The 24,435-nt window shown below is 39.0% G+C and overlaps 1 long non-coding RNA gene across 1 annotated transcript; it reads right to left on the bottom strand.

The window, feature by feature from the left end:
- Window positions 1–19,909: 19,909 nt before the first annotated feature.
- Window positions 19,910–24,140, bottom strand: LOC121830303 (uncharacterized). Its single transcript, XR_006073474.2, has 4 exons — window positions 24,030–24,140; window positions 20,829–20,892; window positions 20,538–20,595; window positions 19,910–20,439 (listed from the first exon to the last, which is right to left on the bottom strand). It is a non-coding gene; the product is annotated as an uncharacterized LOC121830303 (long non-coding RNA).
- Window positions 24,141–24,435: the final 295 nt, after the last annotated feature.

Below are 24,435 nucleotides of genomic sequence, written 5' to 3'. Positions count from 1 at the left end.
ACCTGTGTCCAGAAGTATTACTCCTGTTTTCTGTGATCAGCTTCAGTGTGTCTGATTTTAATTAAGGTTCAGTTTTAATGATTCCTTTATTTTAATAGATAATTTCACTAGGTGTAGCAATCTTGGTAGGCAGCCATTTTCTTTCAAGACTAAGAATATAACATTTCACACTTCCCTAGCTTTTATGTTGTTGATGACAGATCTGCTGTTATTCTGATATTTCTGCCTTTCTAAGCTTTTTGGTGTTTTTCCTTTACAGCTTTTGGTATTGCTTCTCTGTATTTTTTGGCATTCTGGTACATCTCAGAAAGCCTCCTTCCTCTCTGGTCATGTCTATTTGGAGTTGTAGATATTTCTTATGTTTGTATGTCCATTTAGTTTTCTAAGTTTGGCAAATTCCCAAGTATAAATGACTTACTTAAGCTTTTACCACAATTCCTTCCTCTATCCCACAAATTCTTAGTATATCTTAGTATACCCCAGACTTCTTACAGTTTTGTGTTCTATTCATTGGTTTTTTTCCCCTTTAAATGTATCTGTATGTATTGTTGTCTCAATCTTGTCCTCCGTCCCTGATATTTGTTCTTTTACTTGCTTTTGTATGTTGATGTTGCTTTCTGTTATGTCATTTATTTGAATGGTTGCTTCATTTTCAGAATTTCTGTTTGATTCTTTTCCAATGTCTCTATATCCTTCTGTTCTCTTCCATATTTAAATCTTTCTCCACCGAGGTACTCATTCTTTCTTCTACTTTGACAACATTCTTGTCTGTCTTGAATCACTTTTCTAAGTTTCTTTCCATGTCTTGGATTAAATTCCTTATCTATTTGAGTTCTCTACCTGATCTTTGACTCTTTTAAGACTTTTGATGAATAGTCTTCAGAACCTTTGCTGGCATCTCTGCTATCTCCCAGTCTTTGGTTTCTGGTGTTCGAAGCTGTCAGTTTGTAGAGCTGTCACAGAAGAGCGGCATCTCCTGGGTTTTGTTTCTCTGCTGTGCTTTGCGTATCTGTGTCCTCTACTTGTAGCATTCCTGCTTTCCCTCTGCTTTGGTTTTGCTTTCTGTGTCTTCCTGGTCCTCACTTGGATTTATGCTGGGGAAAGTCAACTGTGAGAATAATTGTGATGATTTGGTAGCTGCAGGGGAAGATAATGTGCTCCTGACTTTGAGTTTTGAAGTCAGGAGCAGTTGGGTCCTATTACACCATATGCTGGATTCTGCCTCTAGCTGCCTCTAGATTGTTTTTTGCTCAGCAAGTTCCCAAGAATGAAGTTCATAGAGAATCTCAACTCATCAGGCAGGTGTCCCATTGAGATGGGAGCCAGCTTCTTTGGCTTCAACAGCCAATCATCATGCCTTATTTCCAGTAAACTGCTCTCTTATCTCTACTCCCTTGTTTGCTTGTAGCATCCTGTGCGCTCTCTCTCTCTCTCTCTCTCTCTCTCTGGGCCAGGGCAGTCTCATTGACTCAATCTGGGGACAGTCTGCCTAGATGTTGTTTTGATAGTTTAGCACACAACCTATATATAATTAATGCTGTCCCAAAGTCATGCACCTCAAAACTTTCCTAATCAATTAGAGTCAAGTAGTTCTGAGCTTTATGATTATAAAAAGAACTTTCAATTAGAAAGAAATAAAGAACAAATTCATAGAAATGTGTTGTGGAAGATAATGTAAAGTATCAGTGTCTTTCAGAGAGTTTGTCTGAGATAATATATTTAGAACCCATACAAACTGTGCACAAAAACACAGCATTCCATATATCCTTTGATTTTGCTACATATTGAAGCTAAGATGTGGTGAACTATGGCTTTGGGGAATGGAGTGGGACTTTGGGGGTTAGAATCATCCAGTCCTCCTACACGTTAAATGCAGAAACATAACTGGGAAAATTGACAATTTGTCAACAGCCACACTAATAGTTAATAGTAGGATCCGTTCTAGAAATAATGAAGCGTGGCTCCTAGACAGGGAGCTGGAAGGAAAGCTGTGCTCCACCTGCAAGTGGATCACTGAGGTACCACATATGAGCTATTGCTTTCAGCCATAAACGCTCTGCATTCCTCAGTATCTTGGAGGCAGTTTATGGAGGGGTGCCCTAATAGACAATGAGAATAACTGGAGCTTCCCCAAGTGCCCGTTTGGTCCTCCAGGGAAGTCCATGAGCAGAGAAAATCTGGTTCACTGTACTCAAAGCAGCACAAAATGCCATATATTTTGAAAATAAGAATACCATCCTTCAAATGAATGATTCTGAAAGAAATCCTGAGACACAAACAGATGATCTGTGCAACTTAGAACAAGGAGGGTAGTTAGTGAGAGCTTGTTTCCTAGGTGGAATTTATAGTGAGCAATCTAACACTGCTCTCCTCTCTTGTCTCCTCTGAAATAGGACTTAAGTCCTTGATGAGGGGAATGATGAACTTCAAATACCTCCACATTTCAACAAGTGTTGGGCATTCTTTTTTCCCAGTCCTAGAGGATTTACACTTTATATACTTTATGCACATGGTGGAAGGGCACGTGTATGACATAGTGCATGTGTGTGGATCAGACGACAACATGTAGGAATTGGTTATGACCTTCCATCACTCCTGGGGATTACACTCAAGTTGCCAAAGATTGATGGCCAGGACCTTTACCCATTGGACCATCTCAGTGACCCAACCATGAAGTGTTCTTTTTTGATAACTGACAGAGGAGAGTAATAATAAATGATAGTAAGATCTTCATATGCTCCAATAACCACAATGGATGCTGGAAAACACAGATAATAAAACATACAAAGACTCTATCTCTTTCTATACTTATATACTAATTAATAAACTTTAGTTTATTATAAATTAGGCACAGTAAGAGGCTGAAACTTATTAATAACCAAATAGATCAATTAAAACAATATACAGTGAAAGACATTGTATAAATATATTCTCTGTTTCTCAGTCTTACTGTGTCTCTGTGTCCTGTATTTGTCTAAAAATATCTTGTTATACTATATCCACCCTTCTTATTATGATCATATGAGATGATATAATGCCTACATGTTGATACAAAGTGAAGGAAATGATCTAAGCATTATGATTTAGTTTTGGGGTCTTATGTAAGGTTACTTGAACATAAACATGGTGGTACTTCAACAGTCAGCCTGGTAATCAAGATTGAGTGATTGACAAGTGTATAGTGCATACAGAATGTAAACACTACACAATGGAATGAGTTGTGTTCCAAGCAGAACAAAACTGGGCAGCATAAGATTTCATCATAATACTTAGAGAAACAGACAGACTTGAATTTGTGTGTGTGTGTGTATGCATGTGTGTATGTTCATGTGAATGTACAGACATGTGCATGCATGCGTGAGTTTAAATGGTTTAAAATATATATACTGACATACAAAAACATTACTTAAAGCAAGAAAAAAAGATTTGAAACATAATGAAAAACATTTAAACCAGTTTCCCGATGCTGTGCCGAAATACCCTACCGAAGCAACAAAAAAGGTAAAGGGTCCTGTTTACTGTGGCTCAAGTTCAAAGTTACGGTTCACCTTGGTGGAGAAGTCACAGCAGGAGCCTGCGGCTGCTGGTCAGATGTTTCTGCAGTCAATAAGGCAAGAGACATGAGCATTTATGCTCAGCTCATTTTTGCCTCTTTGTACAATCCAGGATCTCAACCCAGGGAATGGTACCACTCACAGTGGGCAGGTCTTCACACTTTGTTTAACCTCATTTAATCAAGATAATCCCTGACAGGCATGCTCAGAAAACTATGTCTCAGATGGTTCTAGAGCTCAATGATAATTGAGTTTAACCATCACACCAAGTATGAGGTTGCTACTCTGAACTTACAATAAAAACTCCATTCCTTCCCATTTTTCCTCAGAGCAACAGAAATCTAATATCTTAAGATTTCATGACTAAGAAAAGGCATTTTAGATTTAGTCTTATAGTCTCCTTTTTATTTATTTAAAGTTATACATAATAATGATTGATGCCTTGAGTGGGTTTTTTTGGAGCCCAGTGCCTAGGGTGTGACACCTTGCACAGCCTAGGTACGGAGGGAGGGGCTTGGATCTGCCTCAGCTGAGTGTGTCAGGCTCTGCTGACTCCCCATGGGAGACCTTGACTTGGCAAATGTGGGGATGGGGATGTGGGTTGGCGGAGGGAAGGCTGGGGGGTTGAGAAGAGGGAAGAGGGGGCGATTTGTGGTTGTTATGTAAAGTGAATAGAAAATTTCTTAATAATAAAAAATAATAATAATGATGATGCCTGATAAGGTAAAGATAAATAGAGAATATTTTGAAGATCTTTAATTCAGTTCTGTGTGCAGAGTAAATTTATTAGTATTTACTGAGTTAACAACACATTTATATCACTTTAAAAAAGTTTTATTTTAAATTCTGCTTTTCTAGCTCATGAGTTTCAGATGCAATTTTGCTACTTGACAAATGGAAGACATTCCACACATGTGCACTGAAGAAAGATTTTTGAAGACTTCTGAATGCTTCCAAGAATAGCCAATTTAGAAAATGATAAATCAATATCTATACACTTTTAGACAGAGTGTAAATGTGAGTTTAACAGCCAAAACCAAAATAGAGCTGGGAAACTTGTGAATTCCTGGTTTTAGAAATTAAAAAATCAATTACAAAAGTGCAAGATGTAAAGAATCTAGCTTGGAAACAATTCAGAAGAAAAATCTTTGAGTTAAAGTAGACATAAAGTCAATATAAGCTAATAATGTAACAGCTAAAGTTCACTGGGTTATTAATAATAAGAGTAATTACTTATATAGATGTAGCACATAATCTAATCCTTAGTCCTACATAGATATACCAATGGTTTGCAGATTAGGAAAGAGAAGTTTGAAAGGGTTATTTTTGAAGGCAATACAGCTAATATGTAACTTAGCTCCTTCCGATTCTGAATCTAACATTTATTTGCTGAATAATGTACAATATTTATTTGAGGGTGTGATGTGGTATTCAGATCAAGTTGAGAAATGAAGATACCCATTAAAAGGAAAAAAACTTGACATTTCAAAGAATTCCATGGAAAGTGCTGGTATTACACACACACACACACACACACACACACACACACACACACACACACACACACACACACATACACACACTTGGTGACAAAAATAAATTTATCATTTAGAAGAGAAAATGTTTACATTGAAGAAGTCTAGCTGCTAACAAACACTGAAGCTCTATCACTTAGGTAATACCATCATGTGGCTGCTTTACTTAGCAATGGGGACAATTTCAATCACATTACAAGGTAGAATGTGAACAAGGGTACAACCAATAATGAATAAGGCCTCTTCCAAAGGTAGCACCTTTCTTATTACTTGAGATGTTTTAGTCCTGTGGAGTTTAATTTTTTTTACCCTAAGGAAAGCTACTTTCTAATTTCAAGCATTCCTTAATTTAAATTATTAATTTCTTTATAGTGCTCCCTGCCTTACCACCTCACTTTGTGAGAAATTCTCAAAAGCCACCCATGGCCATCAAGGCTTGTCCCTCACTTCTGCCTAGGAACAAACTTCAGGTTTGCCACTGATTCATATAGCTTTGCTGACTAGACTCCCTTTCCTGCCTCACGTTGTCACTTCTCTAGATAACTCAGTACATGTACCTACTGTTGCTATGTCCTTTTCCAGCAGAGACAAAGCAATGATTTACCTGGGCAGTTATCTCCTGGTTCCCACCTGCCAGCTTCCTGTGAGTAGGCTTAGTGTCTATCACCCACTGAGACTTGGGCTTGACGTGGACTTTGGAAACTGAGGGTTAAGTAAGCATCCGAACATTACAGCGTGAAAAACATCCTTTCAAGACCATGAAAAGAGTCATTTGCTGAAATTTAAAGTAATAAGTCAACCAGCTAAATGCCATTTTTAACATGAAGTTTGGGGCAATAAAGGCTATGCTCTTGTATCTGCTTGTCCCTGGGTAAATCGCTAGAATTTCTGTATTATGTCTCCTTCAGAGAAGTAAACAGTTTAATTGTAGATATCAACCTCATAAATATGTGAGAACATATTCCAGTCAGACAATACAAGTACAAGCAGTTAAGTGAGCAGACTCCAATAATCTATCTTTATAATATCTGTTTTATTTATTTTTCCTAAGCTTTTCTCTGGACAACATCTCCAGTTTACTTGGGGATGATGTTGGATGGATAGTCCTCAAGAACTCTGTATCTATGGACACATCAGGTCTATTCTACCCATACCCCAGGTACTAGTCCATAAACACACTATTTTACCAAATGTCTGTTATTGATGGAATTTTGATTTTGACTAAATGCATCCTCCTAACACTTGCAAACAAATGTATGCTTCTGACCCCTTAACTTTCTTCCTTGGCATTATCTTCCCCAAGTAGCTCTCTCTATTGACCCATTCTTTTCTGATTAATATTGAATCCAAGTCAATTCCTTTTTTCATTCATTAAATTTCCATGAGTTTAGCTAAATGGATGTTCTTCAATCAAATTCCTAAGTGCTATCTGTATTTTACACGTACACATGGGTAGCACAACACATATTCACTTGTGACCCTTTGTTTATTAATTGATCTCCATTGGAATTTGACAGTCATAGATTTTCATAATACAAATCTTAGTTGGAATCCCAACTTTAATTTCAAGGTTCTATGGAAACAGATATGGAAAAAACACTTCCCTGAGCCTTGGAAAGAACAATATGGAGATGTCTCGTTTAGTGCTAAGCATGCAAAGGTTAATTGCCCTTACTTGAGTAAATACCCCCACCATGGCTCATGTGTGTGACCCTAATTAACTGTAGTGAACCAGAAACAAAAGACATGGAAATAGAAAGAGGACTTGGGAAGAATGGGTTTGGTGGGAGGAAGAAGGGAATGAGAGAGGAAATGGGGAAGCTGCTTCTAAACCATCTACTTTCAACTGATCTGTCAAGCAGCTTTGGAAGTATTTTCCTTGGCTTTGGGTGGTATTGGACTGTTTGTGTCCAGCCAGATATACAGTCATTGTTATAACGCTGTTTTCTCTTAAAAGAATGGATATTTAACCCAGATGTAAGGCCATTCAGAAGCATGCCTTAAACAAGGGAAGACAGTTGTAAACAGGTGGAGAAAACTGTAAACAGGAGAAATCTGTTGTGAAGTTGTTCTAGCAACTGATGCTAAATGGTTTTCTGACACACGTTAGGCAGACTTAGAAATACATGTGAAGAATAACACAGAGACTCCAGAACTGGAAACTTAAAATTTCTGTCCTGTTGAAATATGTAGACTCACATGGTAGACATTGTTGATGTTAGAGTAAGGAAGAAATAACAAATGTCTTCAATCTAAGTAGATTATAATCTAATGAAAGATACCAATACACCTATAAACAACTGTATAACAATGAAATGGGTGCTATTGTGAATGTACATGCAAAGTGCTACAGGACAGCATTGAACAGGGCATGAAACTTTGGATTATCAGCATTAGACTCTCCCACCATGGAAGGAGCTTCACTTTCTAATTCTCATCAGAATATAGAATACAGTCTTCTTTACTTGTCTATTGCTGTGAAGAGACACCATGACCAAGGTAAGTTATAAAAGAGAACCTTTAATTGAGATCTTGCTTACAGTCTCAAATTAATCCATGATCATCATGGCAAGGAACCTGGCAGCAGGTAGGCATGATGCTGGAACAGTAACTGAGAGCTTACATCTGATCCGCAGGTAACAGGCAGACAGTGACACTGGGCCTCACATGGGCTTTTGGAACCTCAAATCCCCACCCCAATAACACACCTCCTCCGATAAGGCCATACCTTCTAACCCTCCCCAAAACAGTGCACCAACTGGAGACCAAACATTCAAATATATGGCCCTAAGAGGGCCGGCCATTCTCATTCAAACCCCAGGAACAAATTCCAGGTTCAATGATAGTCCCTGTCTCAATAATAATAGCAACAATAGCAAGGTGGAGAATGATGAAGAAAATCACCCAATGTGAACCACTGGTTTACTTGTGCGTACACACAGGTGAGTGCATCCACACACACAGGCACCCACACATATACCACACACACACACACACACACACACACACACACACACACACACACACACATCATATACACACATGCCAGAAATTTATTTCTCCTACTTCTGGAGATTATAAAATGTATGAAAAAGTAGTCAGATCTTGTGTCTGCTAAGGGACTATTTCTTAGTTGATGTCTCATTCTTCTTATATCACCACATGGCAGACAAGACAAGTCCCTTTGGCCTCTTTTATAAAGGCACCAGTCTCAAGCACGAGGGCTCTGACCTCATGACAAAACCACCTTTCAAAGGTCTGATCTCTAAATGCCACCGTGTTGGGGATTAAGTTATGGGTATATGAGCTGGCTTGGTAAATGCAAACCCTCCAGACCCTAGCAATGGGCACTCTGTGCTTCTTGAAGCACATTATCATCTCTGATCCTGTGTGTGTGTGTGTGTGTGTGTGTGTGTGTGTGTGTGTGTGTGTGTGTGTGTGATTAGTCTCATTTTCCTCCCTTAAAACTTAAGGAGGTGAAAAAAGACACCACACAGGCAACTTGGGGAAGAGTTTGCCAGATAGAGCTAACCCACTCAGTTCCATTCTCAGGATAAAAGCAGGCAGGAACTGCTGCATTTCTGTAAGTTGTCATCTTAAATGTGACTTACCAAATAACCTTTCCCTGTCCTCCCCAATTATAGCAGCCCCTTCTCCATGAGCTCCACCCACCCTCCGGCTTCTCTTTAGACTTACTTTTCTCCCATCATCTCCAATAACTACAATGTCTTGACTCTTACACTCATCCCTTTTCCTCCTTGAAGATCAGAAATTTAGTTGTTTTGCTTATTGCTAATAGCCCATGCCTAGACTGTTCTCGTGTAGCAAATCATCAGTAATTATTGGGTGAACAATAAGTGAGTGGAGAGCTATTGCAAGCTCACAGCCACCTTGCTTTCTGCACTACGTACAGAGCACACGTCTTACACAGTTTCACTTGTCGAGTTCTCTGAGTCTTTCCCATAGTAACATGAAGTAGTTCAGGGGAACTGCAGTGCTCAGCAGGTACTCTTATCTGGTTTTTCAGATTTCCTTTACTTCTGCTCACAGTATTTCACCTTGAGGAAATAATTTCCAGAATTCAAGGCAACGCTACATGGCAATTCTCTCCCTGTGGCCTTTTGGGAATTGTAGTCTCTGAATAGAATATAGGTAGGAACACCTATCTTACCAGAAAAAGCAAGGATTTCTGATAAAGGACCTAGCCCCTTCGTTTCCTGTCAATACAAGACTGTAGCTCAAGTCAGAAATAATCTGAGGAGGAGGAATTTGTATTTTTCAGCTTTTTATGGGTGGACCCGGTTATTTAATATGGGATGATAAGGCATCAGTAAAGGTACTGGCTATTTTTCAATTAATAAGACGTTCACCTCAATGTTTAAAAAGAAGTTGTAATTTTCAGGTTTGTATATTTGCATTATGTTGTCATTTATTTTTCATTTTTACAGGTATGCTTTCTGAAAATGTGGTAAGTTCTGTATCATTGATTATCCACATCTCTCTAACTCTGAAGTCTGAAATAAGCATGCATTCCCATTTTTAACATCTTCTAACAAAGTTAAAGGGGAAAACTGCATCTTCACCCCAGGTAAACTTCCTGCCAACTTTTAAATACTACTCAGAGTAATATTGACAATTTCTCAAAGAAAACATGTTTAAGAAATAAAATATTTCCCTTGACAAGAACTGTTGGCAAAGATATGGAGAAAGAAGAATCTTTACTCAGGGCAGATAGGGATGTAAACTGGGGCAGCCTCTATAAAAACTATTTTGGGAATTCCTAGAAAAATTGAAAATATAACAACATGACCCTATAATTTCACTCCACAGTATATGCCACCCAAGAACATGTTAGTCAGAATACCAGAAATACTTGATGAGTGGGACAGTTCCTAGACAGACTCATACCTTCCACACACTGGAACTCCTCTGAGGCTGCGGTTCACACAACTTCAGTGATTGGGAAGAGGTTGAAACACTGCAGGTGCAGATCCTAATTATGATTTATATTGACCTAATTTTAGCCCGCAAATAATCCTTTCTTGACCTCTCTATTCTGAGTTAACATCCTTGTGAATAACCTGTAAAACCTTTCAGAACGTGTAGGTGAATTTCTAAACGGTCTGATTGAATTAAAAACACAGAGCCAGATGTATGGGTGAAAGCCTGAGAGAGATCAGGGATATAGGGAAAGCCACAGCTAACCTCACTTCACCAACTCTGCAGCTTCCAAATGCCACAACTTTCTATTTGCCCATGTCTATATGCCTTGCTGTTCTGCCATCTGATTTGCTCTCTCTGGTCAGCTACATCACTTCCTCTTCCTGCCCAGCTCTGTCACTTCCTGTCTGTCTGTACAGACCTCCAGACCTCCATGGTTAACTAGTGTTGGAATTTTAAGCTGTGTGCAACCACACCTGGCTCTGTTTCCAGTGTGGCCTTGAACACACAGATATCCTGCCTGCCAAGTGATAGGATTAAAGGCCATGTGCTAACATTGCATGACTCCTGTGTTGTGGCTGGCTTTTGCCTCTGATCTCCAGGCAAGCTTTATTTATTAAAGCACAAATAAAACATCACCACATTTCAGCACAAATAAAATGTCAGCACAGGAATGTATCAACAAAATCCTGGCTTCTGCTGACCAAAAGGTTTAATGGATCTCAGGCCTACAGCTGTGATTTTCTGGTTGTGTTGTAACCCACCTGTCTGTCTGGTGTTTTCATCCATGTATTTAAAAACACATTGATTTACAGCTTTCTTAGCTGTGTTTCTGTAACTCTTCCATCGAATTCTTACCATGTTAGAACCTGCAATTCGGGGCAACCTGATTCTGTTTCCAGGCTGTGGGCACTCATATTTGGCTCCAGAATAAACTATCTCTTATGAGTTTTGAGGTGAGAGATGTATTCTTATATTGATATTGTCCATCCATGTTTTCTGCTGTAGTCAGTACTCACAGTGGCCAAGTTAGTATATACCTTCAAAGAATGAAGTCATGTCATTTGCAAGAAAAAGAATGGAACTGGAAATCATAATATAAAACAAAACAAGCCAGTCTCAGAAAGACAAATACTACATCTTTTTTCTTGTATGTAGAATCCAAGTTTAATTATATGCATTTAAAACTATAAACACACATATGTACATGGGTGTATATTTACATGTGTGTATGATGTAGGTCACAAAAATAGAAAAGCAGTCATGAAAGAGAAGGAAATGATCTTAAGGTAGATGGAAAATACAGGTGGCCCATTACTTTACATACTAACCAAATAAGAAAAGAATAAAAGGTAAAAAAACTAAAGTCTGCCAACTGGGTGTGGTGGTGTATGTCTTCAACACCAGAACTCAGGAGACTGGGGCCCAGGGATCATGAATTTGAGGCCAGTATGCCCTAAGAAATGGGGTGTTAGCCAGTCTTGGGATATGCAGAGAAACTCTGTTTTAGAAAAAGTTACTCACTTGTTTCTTGAGAATTCACAGATTCCCCACAAAAGCAACTATAGAAATAGCCAACTTCTCATTAAAAAAAAAATCAGAACTGTGAATTTTAGGGGATAAGGCAATGTGCTCAGTTTGGACACATCACCCCCATTTCCATTGCAGTTAGGTCTTTGCCCTGTTTGTAGAAGAGAATGCTAGTGAGTAAATGAATTCAAAGTAAGAAATCAGGACTAAAATGTGTATTTACATTGTGTGTGTGTGTGTGCATGCATGTGTGTGTGTGTGTGCCTGCATGTTCATGTGTGTATGTATGTTGTATCCTGAATGCACTTTTGGGATCATTGCTGCTGGAGAGCTAAAGATTAATGACTAGGCCAAAATTATAAGAAGAGCCCAGAGAGATGCCTGGGGAGAAGCACTACAGTAGCTATTGGGCAAGCTATTGGCTTTACCAGAATTCAGACCTATCAGATGAAAGCCCGGGAGCAGCAGAGACAGACTCCAGGCATCCAGCAAGGTTTGCCATCCCTCTTCCCCCCAGATCTAAGCTACAGGAGACCACATCCCCAGGGTCAAGCAAGCTGAACCAGAAATAGAATGCCCTTGCATGCCATTGCAGACCTATTTTAAATTAATTGCCTGACTAAAAAATCTCAATGTGTAATTCAGCTGAGGTGATTTCAAGTGAGCAGTACTGCCCAGCAGAAGGAATTCTCCTCCCTGTGGCAGAATTTATCTAAAAAATAAACTTGTAAGTGTATTTCAAAAACACCAGTGTTTCAATTACAGTGACTAATACACTGAGAGAGAACTTAGCTCAGTCAAGACTGAAGGCAAGAACCACTACAAACAATAAGAACTTCTGAAGAATTTCAAAGGACGGAATTATTGGAGGCAGATTATAAAGCATCTGTATTTCCAATATTTAATGAAATAAATAGAAAATAAAATTATTAAAGAAATAAAACTGTCATTATTCTCTAACAGTACGAAGAAAACTATGGCTAAGTCACAAAGGCAATAGTGCCTCTGTGTGTGTGTGTGTGTGTGTGTGTGTGTGTGTGTGTGTGTGTGTGTGTGTGCGTGCGCGCGTTCATATGTGCCTGTACATGTTTGTGTTTACCACAGAATGTATTTTTTCTGTTGTCTCTATATAAATGTCTTTAAGAAGAGTAATGGATATATATATATATATATATATATATATATATATATATATTTTATTATGGGGTTATTTGTAGGAGGGTTGAGTGTTTTTGTTTTTGTGGGTTTTGTCTGTCTGTCTGTCTGTCTGTCTGTTTGTTTGTTTGTTTTGGAGACAGGTTCTCCCTACTTTATCCAGATTGCCCTGAGTTTAATCACAATCCTCCTGCCTCAGCCTGATGATTCAGGATTATGGGAATAAATGTATCACCTGAATGGTGTTTCCTTCCACTGCTTATAAACCCACCCAAACTCACCTGGAGGATCATAATTGTCTATAACTCTAGGTCCAGGGATCCAGTGCCCACTTCTGAACTCCTGCATGCCAGGCACACACCCAGTGTCCATACATACACGCAGGCAAACCACTCATACACACAAAATAAGATAAAAATCTTTTTTTATTTTTTAAAATATTTTATTATTAATAAAATATTGTATTATTAATATATTATTTATTATTTAAAATATTTATTTTTTAAAAAATTTTTATTTTTTAAAAATCTTTAAAAAATTTTAATGTTTGTAAAGTTCTTTAAAATTTTATTTTATCCCAAATTTCATTAAATATGCACACTGGAAAGTAGCTACCTCTTTCTTTTGTATGTCTGTATATTTATGTTTGAATATATGTACATATATACCAAAACTATCTATTTTAAAAATTACGTTATGTTATAAGGGTCAACAATGCAAAACATTTTTATTTCCATAAATCAAATCCCCTTTCTCTCCGATCAATACAGCATTTGGTTTCACCATTCAGATGGCATGAAGACCAAGGTGCCATCTGCTTTTCCTGAAATATTGGTTAATTTACTCTGATTGGCATGCCATTTTACATAACTTTCAAAGAACCCAGCACAGATTGAGCAAATTAAAGATATTTGTATAATGTGGCTTTTGCCATTTTATGACATTTTAAGGCTTAGAGAGTCTCTCTGAATAATATTTGCAAAGGCAAATAGATGCCTGAAATTTAAATGTCACATTAAACCTATCACTCTACTCACTTTACAGCTTATTAGAGAATATTCTTTTATTTCCATCAACTTTGATAAAAAAAATAACTTAGGCTGTATTTTGTGCTTATGTTCCTCCTATGTGTCTGAAATGGTATCAGGGATTCACTGGGTTCGGTAAATTCATACCCATAGAATGCGACGGTCAGAACCAAGCTCTAGGCATTGTGCCTTTTTGTGGCAGAAGAATTCAGTCACGACAGATTTGTTAGAAATTGAATATGAGGAAAAAGTAGGGATTCATTCTGGAAACAGTAAGATCAACCACATGGGTGTAGAGTAAATTCAGGCTAAAATTCAGAATTAGGAAGGGTGTAAGAGTGGATATTCTAATTCTTGTGAGCTTGTCATCTGTATCATAGCTATTTGACTTTGTCTTTAGCACCAAAACAGCCATGGTCAGCACAGGAAGGTGTGGGTGCCCTAGTAATCCAAGAGCGCTCTTGAGACAAGCAAGCAATTTGGTCTGTGGGTTGGGGCTCAAAGCACTGCTCGATAGGACCTGACTAGGGCTTACTTGTTGCTTAAAGTGTTTCACTTCCGAAACCAGAAAATAGAGTATTGAAAAGCTTCCCCCCACCCCCAGGACAATTTTGGTCCATTTTCAAGCACATACTGTTCCTCCATGGTCCAGTACAGGCTAGCTCGAAGCTGCTGAGACTCCCTCACTGACTTGCGAGGTAGCATGGTCTGCAGCAGCACGAGTGTTTAATCTGTTAGCTCAGAACTCTGTCATTTCATCATTCAACATACAGAGAAAACAGATAAGCAATTTCTTTGGAATCAAAGCTTCATGAACTCCTTCCCTGAGGATGGTGAAGCCTATTTAGTCACATTTTCATTCATTCTGAACACATGACATGCCAAGGGGTCAAAGTGCAGAGAGCCTTTAAACCCAGTTATATATTCCTCCATAGCTAATCTTTCCAAGACTATTCAGCTCTTTGAATTGGGGCCATTTTGCTGGTTAGATTTTTGTTAACTTGACACAAACAATGTGTCGCCTGGGAGGTAAGTTTTTCAACTGAGAAAATATCTCCATCAGATTGGCCTGGCAACAAGACTTTAGGACAGCTTCTTGATTAATGATTGATTTAAGAGGACCCATCCCACTATGAGAATGATACTACATTGGTCCTGGAGTATATAAGAAAGCAGGCTGAATGATCTATGATGAGCAAGCCAGTGAGGCGTGTTCCTCCCTGGTCTCTGTTTCAGTTACCTCCAGGTTCCTGCCTTGGCTTTCCCTGATAATGGACTGTGATGTGGAAGTGTAAGCAAAATAACCCCTTTTCTCTCCAAGTTACTTTTGGTCATAGTGTTTTATCACATCGATAGAAAGTAAACAAAGACTTTCATCCTGATTCCCAACCCCCACCCTGGTGCTACTGCTGTTGTTTCTAGTAAGTTCTGCTTTTTAATAATTTGTCAGTTCTTCCAAGGAGACCTCTTGTTTCAGGCCTAGTTAGGTGACCTAAGAGTTCCTCTAACTTTTCAATCAGTAAAATTAAGATTATTAAGATCAGACTCTGGGTCTCTTGCATAAAAGTGTTTAGCTTTTAGTAAGACAGATTCATCTCTCCACATCCAGAGAAGATAGAGAAACAACTTATTGGAACATACATCTGTGTGAAACCCCTTGGGGTAGTTTAAATGAGAAATGTCCTCTATAGGCTCAGGTATTTGAACACATGGTCTTCATCTGGTGGTCCTGTTTGGGGAGGCTATGGAACATTTAGGAGGTAGAGCCATGCTGGAAGAAGCACATCACTGGGGAGGGATTTGAGTGTTTATCTTCTGTCCCCATTGCCAGTTCACTCCTCAGCTTCTTATATTATTAAATATGACCAGACAGTTTTCTGTTCCAGCCACCTGCTGATATGCCTCCCATCATGATAGACTCTAACCCTAACCCTATGGTACTATAAGCCAAAATAAACATTATCCCTTAAGCTATTTTTGGTCATGATACTTTTTATCAAAGCAACAAGTGTGTAAATGATATACCCATCCTTAGGGATAGTAGAACCCAATTATTTGTCATTTGCCACTTTTCCATGATCTGTTCCAAAATGACTTATCTTCTACCCTACTTAAAAGCCACTGTTAACCAGGTCGTCTTCTTCAGATGGAAGAAGCCTTTTCTGAAAATACTAGTCATTCTAAATTCCAAGCTCTGTTTTTCAAAATGTAAATGGAGCCAACATTTTGCATCTTGATTCCTTTAGATGGCCATTGCTCTATTGATATATGTCCATCCCAGCACCACCTTTCTAGTGTTAACCCAATACACAGCATGAAGAATTCACCAATAAAACACACCAGCTCCAGTTATTCTCACTTATGCACATGGGCAAGATGAGTTCTTGCCACAAATGGAGCTCCACAGTTACTACAGACACAGGTGTGATGGACATCCTTATTATCACTCCTGACTGCAATCTATGGGTAGTTCCAAATTAAGCACTGATATGTGACTTGCACTGAGGCTTAATTTATAGTTTAAGACTGCTGACACCTCATATCTTACTCCCACAGAGAAACCTTTACAAGTTCTTTAATACTCTCTATATTTGTGTGTTTTATATAGTGTACATTATACAGGTATGCTTGTTGATGAGTGACAGGAATTCAAACAAATGTAACACACAAAAATTGTTAGTGGGAGAATTTACTGATGCACACAGTTGAGCCTCAGGAGTAATTTTAAATAATTTTATTCAGGCAGTAAAACTCCATGGTATCACATACCTCTTATCCATCTATCCATTTATGACTATTTTCTTTTTCTGTTTTTTTTTCTGTTATAAGTTTTCTTCTTTTGGTGAAGGAAATATGACCAACTGTTGTGGGAATTTATTCCACTCAACCTATGACTTTGGGGGTATCTGACTCTATGGACATGGTCTTGTCTGCATACAAAACCACTTAAGAGGAGAGGGGGGTCACTCTCTCTCTCTTCAGGTGAGAGGACTGGGTCAGGTGGCAGAAAGCAAGCAGCTTGCAGATGGTCCCCATTGGCCTTGAGGAGAATGGAAGCTGGATCATCAGCAAATCACCAGCATGTCTATCTTGCTTTGTATTAGTGAGTCTGTTTCCCCATCACACCCCTTAATAAATTGATATGTATACTTCTGTGGACTCTCATACCAAGTGGCATGCAACATGGGGCATGAACTCATGACCCTGAGATTAAGAGTCTCATACTCTACCAACTGAGCCAGTGGGGTAACTAGTTGTTATACCTGTACAGCCTTATCACCAAAAATAGAAGAATACTCTTCCCTCCTGATATGAAGCTTGCGAGAGGTTACACTGATTTTATGACCATCTCTGAACAAAGGTGCATGCCCATTAGGTATTACCACTCCAATAAGATGCCTCAATCAGTTCAGCGCGTAGTCCCTTATTAGCTCTGTGAGTTAGGACAGTGTTCCCATTTTCTGAGAGTTCATATCAGTCAATATTTGTGGACAAGTTCTCTCAACTCAAAAAGATTTTGTAAGTAAAAGTTAATTCAGTTATAAATTTATTAGCCACACTTGTGTTGGTATATGTCAATGAATCTGAGTTAAGCGAGCACAACAGATCCTAATTGGTGTGACTTGACATCCATCTGAAGTCAAGTCTGTGTAGCTTTGGTCCATCATAATAAGCTCTGTAGGAAAAGTTTCTTTTCAACTATTAGTGCATAGCTATCAAGGGAATAACTACTGATAAATAATGTAAGCATATACTTTTAGGTATTTGATATATTGTATTATTAAATCATATTTTTAGTCTGTGGCCATACTGCCCTAAATGCCCCTTACCTCTTCACAAGGCCTTCTATTGTGTGTCCATACTTTCCTGAACCCCCCTTTCCTCCCCACAAGACCTTCTAGTCACTATCCATCCTGCCCTATATTCCCTTCACCACCCCACAAGACCTTCTAAGATATGCTGCATAAATAAAGGAGGATGAGCATCAACAAAGCTTTCCATTACTATATCATGTCCACAAGGATATTTCATGAATTCCTTGCAAAAACCAGCTGCATTCCTTCCCTGCTTTTTCTTAGAACTGGTTATGACACATAATGATTATCACCATCACAGTCAAGCAAAATAATCACATGAATTATAATTTAGTGTGAAAAATAAAATAAGAGATGCAGCTCAAGAAAGAGTTACACTGCTAAGTAATCCACAGGTGGGAAGATGTTTGGAAAAGCTACATGTACACACAGACATGCAGAGATTAAAGGAACAAAATGACAAATACAGTATAGAAATTATTTTAAACTTTCATAGTCTGAAGGCAACCCTAGAAATTTTCATAGAGCAAGTGACTCCTCAGTAGAATTTAGGGTAATTTGCATAACAACATTTAAGAAAAGATGTGATAGCTAGACACTGGGAAGTGCAGAGGGGGTAGAGATGCACTTTATTACAGCATGTTTCTCAGCAGCTCCAAAGAGATGTTCACAACTTTCATGTGAGACTAATTATAATCCAACTTCTAACTACCAACCCATGGATAATTACTGAAAGATGGAGAGAACAGGAGCCACTCTGAGCTAATTAAAATAATTTCTCAGTTGCAGATGTCAGGTTCTTTTAACACTTCTTGTGGGAGTTGAAAGTGCTTGCAAGGACTTGGGGGGGGGGAGAAAGTACTTATCTCAATAAAATAAAAATATATGAAACCCCAAATTAATCAATAATTGTTCCTTCAGAATTGTTATGCTGTTCCTATGTTATACAAATCACTGTGACAATTCAGGCATGACCAACCTGTGGCACATGGTCAAATTCATCTAAGAAAGCTATAAATACAGCGAAACACATTTGTAGAGGACAATATCTTTTCACAATACCAAAGGTCTTGACACCATTACCAGAGGGTAGAAATTGTGGAATTTATATATTTAATGATTATTCAATGAAATTTGGACATATGAAAAATATTATGCTAATGGTCCAAAAGGAAAAAAATCAAACATTTTTCATATTTATAAGAAACAAAACAAGGCATAATGGAACAGGATCTACCAAAGATGCCTAAAGAAAGTCCTAAATATCACAGAGGTATGAAAGACCAAAGAAAGTCTATAAGGAAGTTGGTACAGATTCTAAAGTTAGAATGGAAAATAGAAAGAAAAAAAGATCTGATGAAAAGTTTTAATTCAAGAGAATAAGGCTTATTCAATACCACTTCAGTCAGTGCTTGCAAACAGAAAATAGTTGATAAGATGCAAAGACTGGTGAAAATTAGGCTATGGACGATCTTACATACCAAGTCTCTGAATTTAAGTGCAATTTCCCAGACAATATAAAGTCACGGGGCATAGTATTGAATTATACTTATGTTTGTGTGTATATGAGAGTGCTGTGTAATGTGTTTATATGCCCATGTGTATGAAGGTGTGCATACTCGTGTATGCACATGTGTGTGGAGGTCAAAGGTCAATGATGAATATACTACTCTGTCACTCTTAATCCTATTTTTTGAAACAAAGCCTCTTGGGTGACCCTGAAGCTCATTGATTGGCTAGATAGAATCTTGCCCAGGGAGCTACTGGGGATCTGCCTATCTCTACATTCTTAGGACCAGGATTACAGATGCATGCTGCAGGACCTAGCTTTTATGTTGGGTTGGAAGATCTGCACCCAGGACTTCAGACTTATACAATGAGTGGTTCACCTGCTGAGTTGTCTTCTCAGCCCTCAGCCCCTTCATGAACATTTTACCTGAAGGAGCAACCGAACTATTACTGAACCATGGGAAAATTTTTCCTGGTGCAAAATTACAGGCTTGACCAGAAAAGGAAAATTTTGAAATCAGGGGAATTAAATAAGTGGCTCTTCCAATATCATGGAGCTGATGACAGATCAAAATAACAAGAGAAATGGAAAAGATGAGTTGGACATGTAGTAAGAGATTTCCTGTGTCCCAGCCTGCTGGCAGTTGGGACAAATCTCTCTCACTCACATCTCCCAAGTAAACACAGAGGCTTATATTAATAATAACTGCATGGCTATGGCTCAAGCCTTTTGCTAGCTAGCTCTTATATCTTAAATTAGCCCATAACTATTGATCTATGTATCGCTACATGTTTCCTGGCTTTACCTGCATTCCATTATTACATGTTGCTCCATGGGCGGCAGGATGGTGTCTCTCTCTGCCTTCTTTCTGTCTTTCTCTTTGAATTTCCTGCTGGCCTCTAAGCTGCCTTGCCATAGGCCAAACGGCTTTATTTATCAACCAGTCAGAGCAACACATATTCACAGCATACAGAAAGACATCCCCCCATCATGGACAGAAGAAAAATGATCATTTTTCTAATTATTTCTTTTAATTAAAAGTATAAGAATATACATAGTAAAATAAAACCGTACATAATCAAGTTCCAAGTTGTAGAGTTGAGGGAAATAGATAATGGTATTTGGAGAGAGAGGTTCCTGAGAGCTGGAAGAGAATGGACTGAATTCATACATGTGGCATCCCAGTGCATGTCTGAGAGAATGGCATGTGGGAACCACTAAAGCAAAATAAACCTAGCACACACCCAGCTCAAAGAACCTGGTCAGAGGAAAAGACACACATCTACAGAGTGAGAGACAAACAGGTGGCTGAGACAGGAGAGTCTCGTGGAGGAACTCCACAAGAGGGTGAAAGAGCTTGGAGCTGGACTCCTGAAAAAACAAAAACAAAAAAAAACCTTTTATTTCAGTTTTGTATTTTTGTTAATTTTGTGCATGAGGAATAGATTTGCATCAATTGCACTACTCACCTTTTCCATTACAACTCTTCCAGTGCCCCTGTTCCTTCTCAGACTCATGAATTCTTCCCTATAATTAGTATACACACATACTCAATACTTTCACTCACAAATTAATAGACATTTTATACTACACATATAATGCCTATATATCCCCTATACACAATACATAAACACACATATGTATGTGATATATATATATATATATATATATATATATATATATATATATATGCATCCTACCCTCTTTCAGCAGCCATTGATCTACTGTATCATCTAGGGGTGGGGCCTTAAAAAACTTACCCCATCCATGTTGGCATGTCAATTGGTTCTGTCATTATGTCGGAAACCAAAATTTAATTGATGCCTATGGAAATATAAAGAGAATAATTCACAAGGGCAACACTTTATTAGAAAGTCAGAAGATTTGGAGACTAAGTATGAGAAGCATTAAGAATTATGGGATGTTTGAACTGGCTAGATGTGGCCATTTAATACTTTAATTAGCTTCTGCTTTCTACTCTCCTGTAAGGTATATGGGAAACATTTGCATAATGTAGTAACAAAGGAAAAAAATAGACAATTTATGTGCTTGTGTTTCTCAACACTTTCAGTCGTGAAATAATACATTAACATAACACTTAACTGCAAACTAAAAGAAAATTAGGACCAGCTATATAGCACTTGGTAGAAAAAATAAAACCATTTTTGTAAACCACTGTCAACATTGAGGCCACCAGGAAACATTCTTATATTAAGAACTATTCCTTACCCATTTTCACCATGTGAATAATTCTCATCTGGGACAAGAGAAGTTGCTTAAAGTATGCTAATTGGAGATCTTCATCATAATAGCTGTGTAGAAGCAGTTTAATATGCTTCCCAGAACTTGAATGTTTTCAGTGGAAATCTTGTTCCATTGAAAAAGGGCAACCACTGAAAAGGCAGTTATCTGACATTTCAAGACAGAGTATTTCACAGCACCAATAACCTGGAAAAATTCCTTAAAATACACCTGACATCATTATTCAATCTGTCAGTTTTCTGAGCTAACAAAGTAATAAACAGTTTCTATATTGGTTTGAGTTCCTATAGTTAAGCACAAACCACTTCCCCTTTCTTAATAAATAGTCTCATTGAGTTATTTGGGTGGCATGTGCATGTAAGGTCATAAAGTTTATTTAATTTTTAATTAGCAATATTATTTCCAAGGCACAGCCTACTCCAAAGAATTTGAAAAGACTGTGAGAATTGATTGCCATTTTCTAAAAGAGAAAGTCTTTAAGAGAACTGATCATGTAGCTTTGGGAAGCAGGGTGGGTTCTGACATGAGAAAGTGCTGGGAGATGGAATGGATTCCCCATGAGCTGTGGGGAGAGACATTTTAAATCAGTGACTCAGTTTCCTCACATAAAAGCTAAAGTTTTGCCGGGCGTGGTGGCGCACGCCTTTAATCCCAGCACTCGGGAGGCAGAGGCAGGCGGATCTTTGTGAGTTCGAGGCCAGCCTGGGCTACCAAGTGAGCTCCAGGAAAGGCGCAAAGCTACACAGAGAAACCCTGTCTCGAAAAAAACCAAAAAAAAAAAAAAAAAAAAAAAAAAAAAAAAAAAAAAAAAAAAAAAGCTAAAGTTTTAGATGGGTGAAATATTTAATTAATTACTAAAATAGTAGTAAGCTCTAAAAATGAAACAAAATATTATAAAAGAATGAAGAGGGGACTGGAAAGATAGCTCAGCAGTTAAGAGCATTGGCATTCTGAGTTCAGTTCCCAGCAACCACATGGTGGCTTACAAACCATCTATAATGAGATACAATGCCCTCTTCTGGTGTGTAGGTGTACATACAGACAAAGCACTCATAGATAAAGAAATAAACCAAAAGAAGGAGGGGAGGAGGGGAGAAGGAGGGGGAAGGAGAAGGGGGAGGAGGAGAGGGAAGGAGGAGAGAGGAAGAGGAGAAGAAGGAGAAAGAAAAAGAGGAGGAGGAATCAAAGTCTTGGGTTGTAACTGTTACTTGTATGTCAAAGAAAAATTTGACAAGCACCCCATTTTTAAGCAGAAGCATGAAGTGCATGAACAGTTAACTGCAATATTGATAGAACTGCATTTGTGAACATATAGGCACTGCAAGTACCAAGGTTTTGAGGCAGTGAAAAGCTAAACTGGGTCCCCTCACCTTCAGGGCCAGAACAATCAGTGAAGCCCAACAAACAGAATGGCTATCAAGCTTCAAGATAAAATAAAGAGCTTGGGGGTTTCTTCATGTAGTGGGAAACTTCTAGAATGTTAATCAGGGAAATGAAATAATTAGTTGCTTTTCAGAAGTACATTTTGGCTACTGTATGGGGAATAAGGAATGACTTGAAGATTGTAGGGACTGATTTTTTTTTTTCTGCCAATCAAAGCAAGACATGGTAGTGTCTATGGGAAGTGAGCGAGTATTCCATTTTGTAAGATAATATAGTCTTTTTCTACAGCTTCTATTTTCTGAAAGTTAGGAGAAGATATGGATAGAACCATAGCCAATGAATGGAACCATGACCAACTAAGAAGGAAACACTAAGATTTGCGGGGTGGGGAGATTTAAAGGTATGATCCCAAGTCTCAGGGAAAGCAAGATCACGTGTTATATTTTTATTCTACTGTAGTTTGCTGTTCAGACAGACATCTGGTTTACCTGAGGATAGTTTCACTAGGTGAGTATGGTACATGGGGATGCGAACCCAGCAACTGCACTGTAGGATTCGGAAACCTAATCCTGGTGGAATGAGTCGGGACAGGATGCTGCGTGGGTAGTGAAACATGATCATGAGTGGATGTGGCCCCTAAATCACCACAACCCGACTGGAGCAGCATGGAAAAGGGCAGCTGAATAGTAGCAGACTGGGGATTCAAAGTCTTGTGGTTGGTAAGGAGACTTTGGAGGTGCTAGAAATGACCTAGAAAAGATAGTCACCCAAGTGGGTGATTATCTGCATAATGTGTTACTTTGTGTTCATTAAGTGTTTCTTCTGTATCACTTGATTCTGGTAGCTGGTCCAAGAATCACAAAGTTGAGAGCAACCACAGTAGAGAGAGCTGCCAATCAGGCAAAGGGCTTCACTCAGACCTCAGTGTTTGGAGCCATGCTTGCATGGTTGTGACTGTGATGCCCACACTATGCTAGGGAATAAGAGTAAGGTTAGAGAGGGGAGGTGGGGGGCGGGGCATGGGATGGGAGAGGGAATGGGAGGAGAGGAGGGAGAGGAAACTGCCCTCGGGGTGTAAAATAAATGAATAAATTTAATAAATAAAGGAGAGTGAGTTTAGAGCCTTTCCTGGCCTTTGGGGCGCATGATGATGCCCCTTCACCCTGTCTCTTCAGATGCAGGCAACACTCACTTCGCTCCCCAGCTGATCCAAGCTTCCCTGGGAGTTACCTCCCTAGAGATCCGCAGGCAGGGCTGTCACGCTTGGGCAGCAGCCAGCTCCCAGTGAATCCCCCCCACCCCCCTCCATGGCCTACTTGTCAGTATGAAGTCCGAGTTTTAATTTTGCACAGGTTGAGGTAGCTGTTCTTGCTGTGGGTATGGGTGCTGTGCAGATTTCTGCTCTCCAGGAAGCCAAGACGTACACCAGATAGACTATCTGAGACCAGGTCCCTTGGTTCCTCAGCCTTGCTTCTGCAGAAATCAGGAGTGCTTCCCCTGTTTTTTGGATTTTTTTTTTCTCCCTGTTCTTGACGTCAAGCTCCCACAGCCAGCGGAGGAGCCCTTCGCCTGGGCGGTGAAGAGCGCAGGGAGACTGGCAAGGAGGGGAAGCCATAGCAGCAACAGCTTGGAGGAGGGAACCGACTATCCCTTGCCAGCACAACCCGGGCGAACCCAGCGCTGAAGAAAGAGACCTGCGGGCTCTGGGAACCGCGGGGTTAC

The sequence above is a fragment of the Peromyscus maniculatus genome, chromosome 6 (assembly GCF_049852395.1).
Source record: "Peromyscus maniculatus bairdii isolate BWxNUB_F1_BW_parent chromosome 6, HU_Pman_BW_mat_3.1, whole genome shotgun sequence".
In the NCBI taxonomy this organism is placed as follows: Eukaryota; Metazoa; Chordata; class Mammalia; order Rodentia; family Cricetidae; genus Peromyscus; species Peromyscus maniculatus.
This window is presented reverse-complemented; position numbering and strand designations above follow the sequence as displayed.